The sequence below is a fragment of the Patiria miniata genome, unplaced genomic scaffold (genome assembly GCF_015706575.1).
Source record: "Patiria miniata isolate m_02_andy unplaced genomic scaffold, ASM1570657v1 HiC_scaffold_5, whole genome shotgun sequence".
NCBI classification, from domain to species: domain Eukaryota; kingdom Metazoa; phylum Echinodermata; class Asteroidea; order Valvatida; family Asterinidae; genus Patiria; species Patiria miniata.
The window spans coordinates 22051743-22059037 of NW_024037072.1; positions in this window are offsets into that span (position 1 = coordinate 22051743).

Below are 7295 nucleotides of genomic sequence, written 5' to 3' on the forward strand. Positions count from 1 at the left end.
CGAAAATGCTATAAAAACCAAGAAAAACAATCATTTTCCTAGTAGGCTGGTTCCCTGACTCCATATAAGAAGAAACAGAGCAGTTTACATACATTGGGGAATTGTAAGGTCAGGGAACCAGTCTAGCTGGCTCGTACTCGTTCATAGGTTTGTAATCGATTGCAAACAAGTGCAATGGTCAATTGGGGCCAGTATTTGAAAAAAGCCAGTTTTTTCCTACGCTGATCGGCCGATCAGCGTTGGAAATTGATACAAAAATACCACTTTTCTTGAAAATGACAGTATACCAGGTGCCATGATTTTACAGGATGATTTACACTGTCATTCACTAACAGTCCAGCAAGGTATTTCAAAATGATTTGGTAGTTTTATTTTTTGATGTTTGCAAATGTTGTATTTTCCCTTTAAAAGGTTGGGTTTTGATATCCTTCCGAAGTTTAGGTTTAGAGTGGTGTTTTTATTGGAAACGAGCACAATGCACGAAAAGCAAATGATCCTACACTCTAAAAAACAACTCATTCAAATATTGACTGGAGTTTTCCTAGTTATTGAAAATTGACCTGGAATTTAGTTAAACGTGCAAAGTTTCATACTACGCTAGAAAAAGTAGTTGGATTTGACTGTTAATTTGGATTTTGTTATTAATTTTGAATAACTATTTTTGCTATACTAGTCAATAAAACTGACTGGAGAAATCTAGTCAGATTTTTAAAGTGTATATTATGCAAAGTGGCGTATATAGGTGTCGGGCAGACAATTTTTGTTCTGACACCTGTCGAAGGTTATTGTAATTAATAAAGGGATGCAAAAGGAGGGGTCGGAATGGGGTACTGGCGCTTTTACCGGTTGAGTACTTGATGGAGTGAACACTAAAAAAGCAAAGTTTCAGCTGGGAAAAGATGCCCCTCTCGCCCCCAAGACATGGCAATGCTTAATTATAACAACATAACGTAAAACTGAGATAGAAATAGATAGAAACAACGCCCAACATGTGATATTGAAATGGAAAATATGCAACCGGATCAACCGTTTTCGATTTATGTGACATGGTCATCGTTATTACAGCAATAAAGGAAAAGGAAATGTTTGTATCTCAATTAAATCGTACATTACTTTGTTTTGTTTTACCGCCCAAAATGACTCAGCATTAATAGTGAAAGTTTACATCGAAAGTATAAAACAGTGTACATGGGATGCAGTTGAAAATATCTACTGACAATCTTTCTACGGGCGTTTAAGTATCCTTCGGGTTTAAAGCGTTTTCATCTGCCAGTGATGTATCTCCGAAACAACCAGTTGCTAGAATTTTGGATATTTTGCTGTCGTGAAGTTTCTTTTCTTTGGCGATTCGTACGTTGTTGTGTAAATACAAGGCAGTAAGCCAATGTTGTCAATGAACAAATTTGGGGTTCACAATTTGAACAGAAAAGCCCTAAACTTAATAGTATCTTCCTGGAATGACATCACAGCAACAGCGACCCCAGTTGTCCAGAAAAACATATACAATTTTTTAAAGTTGAAAGAAATGCACTTCTCAATAAATTAACCGAAAAGGGATGTCAAATAGTTTTCACACATTTAAGAGGAGTAAAAAATTGCACAAATATGTTTCTCATAAAATTCATCTCATGAATCCTTTATATTTCATGGATGGGACGGTGTGCATATACTCAAAGAAGACAAGGATGGGGTGGGGAGGGAGGGAGGGGGGCTTGAAAAGTACTTGATTCTCGTCAAAACGTAAAAAGGATCAGAGCATTTCAAGTGTAAACAGTCATTCTTGCCCCACAAAATGCAAGAGCTACTGGCCCTGCCCAGGAAGAAATTATTCAATTAGATATAAAAATGTACAGAAAGAGTAAAAAAGAAAGTGACTAGGATTAAAGATTTGTCCACCTTAAAAAGCAATTGAATTTGACACATCAACGAAGCACATAATTGTATTAAACGAGCATGTTCTGTCACTCTTTAAAAAAATAAGGTAATACTGAAATTGATCCATACTACGAGAAGATATATTTTACTGAAATACTCCAGTAAACAGCTGTCCAGGGAATGCAATTTGAAGCTATTATGAGCTGTGTGAGAACAAGGGGTTACACACATCAGGCATTTCGATGCAATGAGATTGTTATAATTTTTGTTAAGACTGACATAGTATTTTCAGCTGCGGGATGGCAGCTCAACAAATCATCACGTCTCTCCATTTAATCCGTTTGTTAGTTAGTAACAAACGTTGACATTGTCTATTGCTCCTTCATATTTTGACCGTTAAGTTCACTAACAAAACTGTGTCAAAAGTATCAGTAGAACAGCCCCAACATGGCACATAGCCAAACTAGGTTCAAAGGGCATCATGGGGTCACTGGGGTCAAAAATCTGATCTTGTTGTACTCGAAACACTACTCCTTCCAGAAATTACATGGCACATCACGAGACTCATGCATGAACACGAATTCGTTGGCCCGCAGCCTCCGGAGTTGTTTCTGATCGAGCTTGTTACTGTCAGATTTCGTGTTTTGAATTTGAGGAAACTTTTCTGAAACAATGATGGTGATTTGTGCCAATTTTGTGTGTGTGTGCAAATCTGCGTTCATTCACGAAGTCAGGAAACTGCCCTTGTTTCATCGGATTTGAACGGTAAGTGCGGATCATCGGTGGACAGATAATTTTGTGATGTTTGTATAAAAACAAACGGACACAACTTGTGAACGCAGTACGCACATTGCGTGAAAAATTCTCAGTTAGGGCCTACTAGTCAATAATTTGTACTTAATCCCTATGTTATTTTGATTAAATTGGGCGAGCCACATATTTTGTATTTTTTTCATTAGGTCACTGGTTTTTTTTATACTGTACATGTATAGGAGGTGTAAGATAAAATACACATTAGCCAAAAATCACTTGCCAAAACAAATATCTAATCACCATGTGAGCTAGGTCCCTTTCAAACTTCTTGACAAAAGGCATTTTCCATTAATATAGCAATATACACGAGACTGTTACACTGGTTTAGAATTGGTTCCATAATATTTCTTGAACTTCCTTGATACCTTTGTTTCGGTGCTAGTGTCTTTTATGTTTCATTCTCTTTTTTTTATGACTCTGTAGTCCAGTGGATAAGTAGGAGGTTTAAGATAAAATACCCATTCGAAAAAAAGATCACTTGCCAAAACAAATATCTAATCACCATGTGAGCTAGGGCCCTTTGAAACTTCTTGACAAAAGGCATTTTCAATTAAAGGGAAAATGCAATATTTGCAAACATTGAAAAATAAAACTACAAAGTTGTTACGAAATACCTTACTAGGATGTTGGTAAATGACAGTCTAAAGCATCATGTAAAATTAGGGCACCTGGTGTGAAGACATTTTCAAGAGAAATTGTACTTTTGTATACATTTCAAATAGTGGTCGGCCGACCACCATTGGAAAAACCTAACTATTTTTCAACTACTGCTCCAAATTTACCAATTTTTTTCAGTCCAAATTGTGTTTGCTATTGGTTCCACGGGTCATGAACGGGTGCAGACCAGCTAGACTAGTTCCCTTACCTTACAATTTTCCGGCATTTTTTTTTATCCATTTCATCTTTATAGTGGAGTCAGGGAACGAGACTACCTGAACATTTTTGTTTTTCATGGTTTTTCCAGCATTTTCGAACACAAAACTTCAAACATGTCAGCAGTGTAACAATATTTGATCTACAATACTAACCCCACAAATAGTTAATCTCTGAAAATTACAGCAAAAGCCAATAATGTATATACATTCCCTTTAATATAGCAATATACACGAGACTGTTACACTGGTTGAGAATTGGTTCCATAATATTTCTTGAACTTCCTTGATACCTTTGTTTCGGTGCTAGTGTCTTTTATGTTTCATTCTCCTCTTTTTATTACCCTGTTGTCCAGTGGATAAGTAGGAGGTTTAAGATAAAATACCCATTCGCTAAAGATCACCTGCCAAAACAAATATCTAATCACCATGTGAGCTAGGTCCCTTTCAAACTTCTTGACAAAAGGCATTTTTTATTAATAAAGCAATATACACGAGACTGTGCTAGTGTCTATATGTTTCATTCCCCTTCTTGTATGACCCTGTAGTCCAGTGGATAAGTAGGAGGTTTCAGATAAAATACCCATTCGCCAAAGATCACCTGCCAAAACAAATATCTAATCACCATGTGAGCTAGGTCCCTTTCAAACTTCTTGACAAAAGGCATTTTCCATTAATAAAGCAATATACACGAGACTGTTACACTGGTTTAGAATTGGTTCCATAATATTTCTTGAACTTCCTTGATACCTTTGTTTCGGTGCTAGTGTTTTTTTAATGTTTTATTCCCTTTTTTATTGACCCTATTGTCCAGCAGATGAGTAGGAAGGTGTAAGACCATTTAACAAATATCTAATCACCATGTGAGGTCCCTTTTAAAACTATTTGACAAAAGGCAGTGTCCATGAAGAAAACAGAAAAGGTATTGTCGCAAGTTTCCTGTTTACGATTCATTCACGTGGCTGTTACACTTCCTCAGAATTGGTTCCACAATTTTTCTTGAACTTCCTTGATCACCTTTGCTTTACGACAGTGTCTTTCATGTTATCTTTTTTATTCACTAGATGTTCGGCGACATTTTTGTTGGCCTTTTTTTAATGCTTTTTTTTTCAACCATTATGTCGATATGTACTATTTATAATGCATTGTGGGGATTAATGCATTTAGTTTAAAGGGAATATACATCATTTGCTTCATACATCTTTTGTTGTAATTTTCAGAAATGGATGGATTTGGGAGGTTAGTATTTTATAGCAAATATTGTTACACTGACTTTTTTGACGTTTTGGGTTCTTTGATGCTATAAAAACCAATAAAAACAATCATTTTCCTGTAGTCTGGTTCTCTGACTCCATTTAAAATGAAACTGAGCAATATATAGTAGACGTTGGGGAATTGTGAGGTCAGGGAACCAGTCTGACTGGCTTGTACCCATTCACAGGTGTGTAATCGATTGCAAACAAATGCAGACTTAGAATTAAATATGGTCAATTGGGGCAAGTATTTGAAAAAAAACCCAGGTTTTTCCAACGCTGGTCGGCCGACCAGCAATTGAAATTGATACAAAATATCGCTTTTCGGGATAAAAGGGCTAGAGAATAGCACACTTGCTTGTCAAGTCTAGCCATTGACATGCTGCAAGTCCTAACATTAATGTCGTGCTATGTTTTATTAATGGAATACGCACATCCTCCGCTGATCGGTTAACAACAGTGTCACTTGTACGAAACCAATTGCATCACATTACTATTAAAACAGTGGAGCGAAACACTTGTGCAGTTTCGACTTTTCTAGTCAGCAGCGGACGGAGTTTCCACTCAAATACAGAAATGAAACTGACAACCGATATGTTTAAATTGAAACAAACTGTTCACATGACGTGAACAGCATAAAAAAATATTCTACTTCTGTCCGGAAGTAATACTGTCTACACTTTCCTGCCACAGGGGCCTTGCTTTGACATCCCCTTTTTGGAATGACGAATTATGTTACAAATGAAAGTGTACATGTTTGTCTTCGGCCAAAAAAAAGTCTCCGGTTTCTGGTATGCGCGCGCGTCGCCGTAGCCATGCGCGTCGGCAAAATGAAAAAGTTTTTTTTTTCAATGAAAGATGATGTCTCAAAACCGCCAAACTCACTGGTTTGACTGGAATCCTGCTGCTGCACAATTTTAACGTGTTTTTAGATTGGGTTATGGTCGAGAATAAGCTTTATGTGGCCTCTCTGGACTCCCATACATTTGCACGAAGTTTAGTCGGGCACCATTTGCAGTCATCAGCCGACATTTGAAGCAAAAAAATCAGGTAAAAAAAAAAAAGCCGCGTCGCCGCACCACTTTTTGGGCAAGCTCCATACCAGAAACCGGAGACTTTTTTTTTTGGCCTTAGCTTACTGTTCGGATAAAAGCAGATGGGATATAACCCTTTATTGGGTGATCAGCGATGACCCAATGACCATTTTAAAACGGGAAGAATTAATCTTCTCCCCTTCTTTCCCTCTTTTTTTTTCTTTCTATTTTTTTTCTCCAGAAAAGAATTATTCTCCGCGGTTTTTTTTCTCAACGGTTATATAAACTTGGGACTTTGAACTAACATCATGCCATCATCACTGATCCAAAGGTGTGCATATTACTCGGACGTCATGATAACGCCATCATATATCAAATTACAAGCGAATTTAGAACAAATGATCAGCTTCTTTACTTATAACTCTTGAACCAAATAATCGCTGATGTTCGTACTTTGCAATCACAATCATAGGTCATTAATGATAAACATTTTTGTCCTCTACGTGAAGTCGCTTGCCCTTTACAAACGCATACAAAATGCTGTAGATAAACATGATAGTTTAGAAAGAAGTTGTATCAACTTTAGCTATTTTTGACATAATTTTTTTTTTTCTTTAATATTGTTACCCCCGCAACGTAATCATGATGCCGAAATAGCTATACTTATGCACTTTCATAATGATGGCTTGTTCCTCGCTTGCGAGGATTGGGGAGGATGGTCTGTCCTTTTGCAGGCTCGGAGGTGGCTGTGGAGTCCGATCCGTGCGGCGCAGACCTTTCCGCCCATGGGACAAGGGTAGCCCTGGGCCGAGGGTGTCTGAGAGGCAGCCCGCTCCTTACGCAATTTTCTGGATGTGGCACCAAATGGGGCTGAACAGCACAGCTCGTTTTTGCTCCCCCTCCCCCCTCCGACAAAACAATTAAAGTCTGAGCCGTGGGGGGGGGGGGGGAGGGCAAAAGAGTAGTCACCGCCCTCGAGCAGGGACTGTGTCCCACCCCTCCCCCGCCACTAATCTTACGTCACCCTATTCAGTTCTCATGGATTAAGAAAGTTTGAGAATTTTAGCATTCAATTTAGTATTTTTGCCCCCTTTTTACTATAGTATCATAGCATAAGTCGAAAGTAGTGCAGGACCCCCCTCCCCCAGATCCACTACTGCCATAGCTGTACCCATAGCTGTACCCATAGACTAAAGGGGCGGACGGCAAAGGAAGGTAACGAGCATAGTAAGCTATCCCCAGTGAATATCACACGCAGCTTCTCATACCTTTTCCCACATAAGACCATTAATTAATCTATCTGTTGTAAAATAATGAAGTGGGTATCTCTCATTAAAATATTTCTTATACATGTATTGTAATATTATTTCCCATTATTGGGTTGTTTTTTTTTCACCCAAAACCACCATCCACACTTTTCATTGGTAAAGATTGGATCATGTTGCAAT